This window comes from Lygodium microphyllum, chromosome 24 (assembly GCF_053477565.2).
Source record: "Lygodium microphyllum isolate KBCC chromosome 24, Lygodium_microphyllum_v1.1.10, whole genome shotgun sequence".
Classification (NCBI taxonomy): Eukaryota; Viridiplantae; Streptophyta; class Polypodiopsida; order Schizaeales; family Lygodiaceae; genus Lygodium; species Lygodium microphyllum.
In genome coordinates, this window is record NC_141158.1 from 113421765 (window position 1) to 113430521 (window position 8757).

The 8757-nt window shown below is 41.5% G+C and overlaps 1 pseudogene; it reads left to right on the forward strand.

The window, feature by feature from the left end:
- The first annotated feature begins 577 nt into the window (after window positions 1-577).
- LOC148015536 (mitochondrial dicarboxylate/tricarboxylate transporter DTC pseudogene) lies at window positions 578-1234 on the forward strand (annotated as a pseudogene).
- The last annotated feature ends 7523 nt before the right edge of the window (window positions 1235-8757 follow it).

Consider the following 8757-nt stretch of genomic DNA (forward strand, 5'->3'; position numbering starts at 1 on the left):
TGGATGTCATGCTACTGCGCATCCGAGGTGTGGAACCCACCAAAAAGTTTGTGTGTGTGACATTTGTTACTTTGTGTATACTTAGTCGTTGTGTTTGCATTTTGTTTTGTGTGGGCTGGAGATCAAACCTCACTATTTAGTAGATGATTTGATGTTCACCCGAAAGCACACCTACAGACCCCATGGAGGTGGGCAGCATAATGATGAATAGGAGACATCACATCAATATGATTTATTTCAAATGAAAGCCATTGTGACAGTAAGGTTTGTAAAAGATGCCAAGGAGCATATGGATGTCCAAGGCTCCAGAGGTGATTGAAAGGCTAATTAATGATGGTAAACGTCTATAAGCTCTTTCATTTGCTTGTACCTTCAAACATTTTGGGTGCTGTCATCCTATAAACTTGCTTAAGGCACATCTAAATGAAGCTAGGGAGGCAACAATTGCTATCATAAATAGGGGTGAGAAGGGTGCACATAATGAAGCAGGAATATGAGTTGTTGCCTAACACAACCGACGTCAATCGAGTTAAAAATGATTATACATATGGTACTATCTTGTCATAGACGTAGGAGCATGGTCAGATACAAGAGTGGCAAGTTGTACGAGAAACTTCACCTGGTTCAGCCTTTGAAGGGACCGACAATGCTGCTCTTGTAGGTCCCATACTAGATCCAGTTCATGACGATGGGTCAAAGGACACTAAGGTTGTCAATCAGCTTGGTAATGTGAAGGAACCTCAACCTTTTGGAGAACCTTTTTCATGTAATGATGCTGGCAGTTTTGAGCAGGATACTGACCAACAAAGCTACTCAAGCCAATGAAGGAAAGCCACTTCCACATTCTCAGAAGGCATTATGTGGGTTGACAGCTGGAGCGATTGGTGCTTGCTTTGGTAATCCTGCAGATCTTGCATTGATCCGAATGCAAGCTGACAACACACTACCCCTTGCACAACACAGAAATTACACCAATGTGTTCCATGCTCTCTACAGAATTTCTACAGATGAGGGTGTCCTTGCCTTGTGGAAAGGAGTTGGACCCACTATTGTTCATGCCATGGTTCTCAACATGGGGTTATTGAGGCAGGCCACATACACCACTGCACGTCTTGAGTCATTGAGAGGGAAGGAGAAAATTAGCCGGCTATTTGAAAAAGCATTTATCTTTGACAAAATTAGTACACTAGAAAAACTCTGCCTAGGGAGAAAAAGCAACGAAAACAAGCAGTAGAGAGGAGGCTTTGGACCTGCTTTGTATCCGGTTGATGGGAGTGATCAAAGATGTCCAAAGAGTTGCAATGCATGGAAATGAAATTATGAACTTTGCAAATTGCATGTGAGGATGGTTACATTTTAGGTCAGGTTAAGTAATAAAAGGAAGGATTAAATCGAGGATGGACTCATAGCATTCGCTCATGCATGGAGTTCTTTATCAAAGTTTGAATGCATCTTCATTAAAAGTATTAAAGCTTTGACTTTGTTGCATCAACGAAGGGTTTATACGAGTTAGCTCTGAATGTCAATCATTATAGTATAGGGCAAGGAAAAGAATGATCTCTAAGTTGCATAAAAGTAGAAGGTCTATGGTTGAAGTTGCATACTCTCATGGAATGATGCATCTCACCTATCTTCCAATTACTTACATCTTTTAGAGGAAAGTACTTGCAAATTTAGAAGAATGTATTTACATCCTTAAAAGAAAGATCATCTTAAATCATGGGTTGGTTGGATCAACTAAGTAATCCGCATATAGTTGAGTAGCTTACATGAAAATCATAAAGGTACGATTAGATTGCAAATGACAATCACCTCAAAGTGCTAGGTAGGGTTAAGTTACGTTAAAATTGTTCGTAGTATCACACTAAGGATGCCAACCTAATATTTTCGATCCCAAAGATCCTACCCACATTCTCGAAAATGTTAGGGTTATCTGAACGCCCATGCAAGAATGATCTAGGGTTCTCACCCTAAGGACCAATTGACCAAATACTAGACTCCCATATGAATTGAGGAACCCTAGGGCCAAAGCGTTATCGGCCTAGTAGGGTTAGGGTTGGATTGGGTCAAGAGGACTCCCAAACCCTATATCTTGACCAAAGGTATTCTTGACTAAGGAATACCGTGTGATGGGAGAAATAATCCCACAAGTTAGGCGCGACACTTATCTCGTGCAACAAGTTGCAATTGTTGAGATATCGAGCTCCACTCGTGATATGCCAGGGTGACCGTTGTGCATTTATGTCATCGAGTTGTTAGTTGCAGATGCGGTTAGTACACCGCCCATGAATAATAGCTAGATGACAGCTATCCTTATCTACTCTAGTTCGTGGTTCAGTTAGTATGCCACCTTAGTTAGTTGAGTTTGGTTTGAGACCCATGTATAGGGTTCTTCTATTTCTTTGTAAGAGAGTTCTTTTTGGCTTACACAACTAAGAAGAGGAAAACTGTTTTCAGCCTCCACCTTTGTGTGTATTCCCCCACTGTGCAAGCGAGAAAGCTACAAATGAGACTCCTTCCTTCTCTCCCACAATCTTGACATGGTATTAGAGCCTTGTTCGTGGTAAGGAGCTCAAGAAACCAAACCAAGTTCGCAGTGTTCTGGTAAGAGGACCAGTGTTGCTTTCATTTTTCTGTTTTGGGAGCAAGTCTCTGCAGGTAGCATAGCCGAAAAGTGCAAGAGTGCATTGTCTCAGATTGAGACGCCCTTCGCGGTGTAGTAAGAGGGCAGTATATGTTGTGGGAGAGGGCTTTAGCCCGTGGTTGCTCTGTTTTTTTTATTTGAGGCCATTTCGGGGCCTGTTTTGGAGGCGGAAGTTTTGTGCACGCACTCAGGAAAAGGCCCTCTTTTATGTTGTGCGACCACTGTTCTACAGGTCGGTGAAAAGTTACCGTAGAAATTGCATTGTATGCTTGCGTGCAAAGACATTGGGAGTTACAGAATCATCCTTGTTGCCTGTTGATGCAAAATTGTCACTAGGAAGTGACTGTGTGGTCAAATACCACTTTCGTCAACTTTGCAGATTTGCCCTTGTGAGGCTAAAGCTGTGTTTTTTGCAGTGTTTTGTAATGGCGTTTGATTCTCTTTCACAGATTGTCACTGAAAAGCTTGACAAGAACAACTTCCAAGCATGGAAGTTTAGAATGATGAATTTCCTTATGGGAAAAGGATATTGGAAATTTGTTGCAGGAAATGAAGAAGAACCAGTTCTTCCTGATGTTCCCAATCAACAGCAAATGCAGGCATTTAAAGGATGGCATGAGAGAGTCAGAAAAGTTATGTACTGGCTGTCTATCAGTATTTCAGACTCTATGATTGTGCATATTCAGGATGTAAGTACGCCAAAGGAGGCATGGGATACCTTGTCAAAAATGTATAGCACAAATACGCCAGCCAGGAAAATGCAGCTCAAGCAAGAGTTGCACAATGTGCAAAGAGAAAGTATGAGCATCAATGACTACCACATGAAGGTGAAGAAGATTGCAGATGCACTTGCTTCCATTGGGTTGCCAGTGGAAGATGACGATTTAGTTTCCGTGACCTTGAATGGTCTAGGAAAGGATTATGCACAGTTTTGAACATCCATTTCCGTCCGTGAAAGATTTCCTGATGTTGAGGACTTGATTGCTCTTCTAATTTCTGAGGAGCAGAGAAATGGTGGTGCATCTTTTTCAGGAGGAACTTCAAAAGAAACTGTCTTCTACTCAAATGCTGGAAGAGGTAGAGGCAGAGGTAGAGAAGGCCGATCTGGAGGCTGTGGTAGAAATCAGAATATGCAGCAAACTCAAGAAAACCAGTCCTATGGAGGAGGACGTGGTAACTCTAGAGGCAAGGGGAGCCAAAGAGGTCGTGGTGGATAGCAAAGAGGCCAAAATGCAAACAGCAATGTTGAATGCTACTAGTGTGGTAAAATGGGTCATATGGCTAAAGACTGCTATAAAAAGCAGAATGACATCATGAATGGAAAATTGCAACAAGGGAATTATGCATCTTCTAGTAGACAGGGTGATGACAGAAATGAGCATTTGTTTATGGTGCAGCACATGAACAATTCTGTGACAAGTGTAGAAGAAAGCAACAAAGTGTGGTATGTCGACTCAGGTGCGTCAAACCACATGACAGGTCATGCAGAATGGATGCATGATGCAAGGAAAATGGAAAAACTAGGATTTGTGGAGACTAGTGATGATACTGCACATCCTATTGTGCAGATTGGAAAAATTTCTTTGTCTATGCAGGATGGGAAAAAGAAATACCTATTAGATGTATTTCATGTCCTGAATATCACCAAGAATCTGGTTTATGTTGGTCAAATGGTTGAGCAGGGCTTGCAGGTCAGATTTAATCCTCATGGATGCTTTGTTGAGGATATGAAAAATAAAGGTCGCTTGATAGCAAAAGGAAAGAAGAAGGGCAGAATGTTTACGTTGGATGCAAACATACCTGAATTGAGTGCAGCAATGTTTGCACATGGGACCGGTGTAGTTGCAGATATTGATATCTGGCATAAACGCATTGGTCATGTTAATGTACAGCGACTTAAATCAATGCAGGCCCAAAATATTATTGTAGGATTGCCTAAATTCAAGGTTGCAAAAATGCATAAGGTATGTGAAGCCTGTCAATTTGGAAAACATGCAAGGAAACCATTTCCTAGACATATTCAAGAGAGTAAGAAGCCATTGGAATTAATCCACTCTGATGTGTGGACTACTAAAGCTGCACCTATTGGAGGCTATCATTATTTTGTCACTTTTATTGATGACTATAGCAGAAAAGTTTGGGTGTATTTTATGAAAAAGAAAAGTGAAGTTTTTGGGCATTTCAAAACTCTTAAAGCTATGGTTGAAAAAGAAACAGGCCTGCAAATAAAATGCCTAAGGTCAGATGGAGGGGGAGAGTACCTCTCAAATGAGTTTGCAAGGTTCGTGCAGGAGCATGGCATAAAGCAGCAATATTCATGCAATCATACCCCACAACAAAATGGAATTGCAGAAAGGAAAAATAGGCATATTGCAGAGGTATCTCATGCCATGCTCAATGAAAAAAACTTGCCAGATTTTTACTCGGTTGAAGCAGTTGCTACAGCAGTCTACATAATGAACAGGACTTCCACTCCAACAATACATGGGATGACTCCAGAGGAGAGGTATACTGGTAGGAAACCATATATTTCTCATTTGAAAATTTTTGGTTGCATTGCCTATGTTCATGTGCCAGATAAGTTTAGATCCAAGTTGGATCCAAAAGCTGAGAAGTGCATCTTTATTGGTTACTCTCTACAGCAGAAAGGGTATAGGTGCTATAACCTTCTACTCGTAATTTTACAGTGAGCAGAGATGTTATTTTTTATGAGATGAGTAGCTAGTATAAACAAGTAAATGTGATTGATAATGTAGATGCACAAAATGGTAATGTTGCATAGAATTCACAGTAGTAGTCACAAGATATTAGTGGATCTGGAGTGTCCTCTAGCAGTGGTTCACATTCTTCACCATGGACAGGCAAATTGAGATCAGGAGAATCTCCTCAAAGCAATGCAGATAGTGGTATGCAGGTATCACGAAAAGGAAAAGAGAAGGTAGATTAGCCCATGTTTGATGTGAATGCAAGTCACTCTTATGTGGATGGTGAATCCAGTGTCTCAGAGCAAAGCATTGATGATGAGTTGGGTATTCCTTTTGTTGTTACACCTGGAGTAAGGAAGACCAGGGATGTTTTGAGAGCATCTGGAGGTGAGCCTACTTTGCGCAGGTCTACTAGAGCTAGGTATCCTGTGGATAGGCTGAAATATGATGGATTTACAGCCATTCACTATGCCTATATAGTCAAAGTGATATAGGAACAAAAAACCCACTTCTTTTGAGCAAGCCATGGGAAAAGAAAAATGGGAGAAAGTCATGGATGAAGAAATGGATGCTTTGGAACCAAATGCTACATGGGAATTGGTACCTTTGCCTAAAGATAAGAATGCAATTGGTTGTAAGTGGGTTTATAAGGTGAAGCACAATGCAGATGGTTCTGTGAATAGATACAAGGCAAGATTAGTAGTCAAGGGGTATGCACAAACATATAGCATTGATTATGAAGAAACATTCAGTCCAGTTGCAAGGATGGCAACCGTAAGAGCAGTCATTGCTATGGCTACATCAAAGGGATGGTCTTTACATCAGATGGATGTAAAGAATGCCTTCTTGCATGGTGATTTGCAAGAAGAGGTCTATATGGAGCAGCCACTAGGTTATGTGCATATTGTTCATCCTGAGTTTGTTTGCAGGCTGAAGAAAGCCTTGTATGGCTTGAAACAAGCACCTAGAGCATGGTCTGACAAGATAGGACAGTATCTTGTCACTATTGGCTTTCAAATTTCCAAGGCAGATTTCTCACTTTATGTGAGAAAAACAGAGAAAGGTATTATGCTGCTTGTCATTTATGTTGATGATTTGATTATCACAGGTGATAGTGATGAAGATATCCTTCATGTGAAAATGCTATTGAAGCAGAAGTTTGAGATGAAGGATTTGGGAGAGCTGCGTTATTTCTTGGGCATTGAGGTGATAAGATCACCAAGTGGGATATGGCTCTTGCAGAGGTAGTATGGATTGGACATGCTGTCCAAATATGGGATGACAGGCTGTAAGCCTATTTCAGTTCCTTTGGAGTAGAATGTGAAGCTGAGCGCAGATGCAGGTGAGCTTCTGGAAGACCCTACTATGTACAGGTGCATAGTAGGAAGTTTGATTTATATGACTGTTACCAGGCCAAATTTGAGCTATGTTGTTGGATTGGTAAGTTAGTTTATACAAGCTCCAAGGAAACCGCATTTGGATGCGGCTAGATGCATACTCAGGTATGTGAAGTCCACATTGCAGTATGGACTATTTTATGAGACTGGGATTCAGATACAGTTGCATGGATACACTGATGCTGATTGGGCTGGTAGTATTTCTGATAAACGATCTACTAGTGGATATGTGTTCTCTTTTGGAAGTGATGTAGTCACTTGGAGCAGCAAGAAACAGCCTACAGTTGCCTTGTCGAGTACAGAGGCTGAGTACAGGGGTGCAGCAATGGCTACATGTGAGGTAGCTTGTTTGCATAAGCTACTTTATGATATGCATCAGCCTATAGATGGGCCACTTGTCATTTATTGTGACAACATGAGTAGTATACACTTGGCAAATAACCCAGTATATCATGCTAGAAAAAAACACATTGAGATGCATTATCACTGTGTGTGGGAGAGGGTTTTACCAGGTCTTATTGATCTAGTTTATGTCAGCACAGAGGATCAGGTAGCTGACATATTCACGAAGGCATTGGGCGCAGAGAAGCTGCGCAAGTTCAAAGACCTGCTTGGTGTGCACGAATTGGGATTGAGCTCAAGGGGGAGTGTTGAGATATCGAGCTCCACTCATGATATGCCAGGGTGACCGTTGTGCATTTATGTCATCGACTTGTTAGTTGCAGATGCGGTTGGTACACCGCCCATGAATAATAGCTAGATGACAGCTATCCTTATCTACTCTAGTTCGTGGTTCAATCAGTATGCCACCTTAGCTAGTTGAGTTTGGTTTGAGACCCATATATAGGGTTCTTCTATTTCTTTGTAAGAGAGTTCTTTTTGTCTTACACAACTAAGAAGAGGAAAATTGTTTTCAGCCTCCACCTTTGTGTGTATTCCCTCATTATGCAAGCGAGAAAGCTACAAGTGAGACTCCTTCCTTCTCTCCCACAATCTTGACAGCAATGTCGCATGGTTTTGTGTCTAAATCACAAAATAGTATTGCCACTCCTTAGAATAGAGTTGGCGAGTTCTAAGTACAAGTCTAATTTTCTAGAGGATGAGTAGTCATCCTGCTACATCACCCTCCTCGGGGTTGATTTGCCAAGTTAGGGTAATTATGAATTGCCTAGCAAGCAATTGACCACTCAAGTGAGGACAACGGGGTTGTCCAGGATTTATTTACCATAATATATGGAAACCTAAGGTATTGACAATTTGGGTCAACAAGATATAAACCCTAACCCAAGGATAAAAGGGTAAAACAAGCAACTTAGCTTACGAAACCCTTGGGATCTTGCCAAGTCATGACTGATCCTGGATTGAATACTGGATGTATTCGAAGAGAAGGAAACACACCTTAGCAGTTGGCCATATAAACGACCAATGGAATGTTCATGTTTGTACACTTAGGAGGACTATTTGTACTTCTTTGCTCAAGGAACTAATGCCAAAAAATAACTAATGCTTCAAGTTGAAAGCCTGGAGGGAGAGGCAGCATGAGTCACCTCCGACTGTCTGCCTGACCCTATCCAAGAGGGTTGTTAGTCGCGCCGAGTACATGGACCGAACCCGTCGCGAGAGGTCTCTCCATGGGTAACCGCTTGGAATAGGAGGATGCTTGGGTGCCAACAGAGGCTCTGGCCGTAAATCCCTTTCCTTGGGATCCTGCACAAGAGGCCGACGTGACTCGAGATGGGATCTTGAGGCCCACATACTAGTCTATGGGCAGAACTTGGAATAGCGATCCCTGAGGATTGCTGGAATAGCCTTCTGGTAGAATAGCATTCGGGCGCATTATATGATGTAATCCACAGATTGATAAATAAAGATCAAATGTTTAAAAGGAACTTGCTTGACATTTTTTTTCTATGTCAGTGCCTAAGTTACGTGAAGGAACCAGTGATTAATTTGGTTAATTAAAGAAGCTGTTTTTGCTTGGCAAACTAAATGTGGTAGGTAATTAGATAAC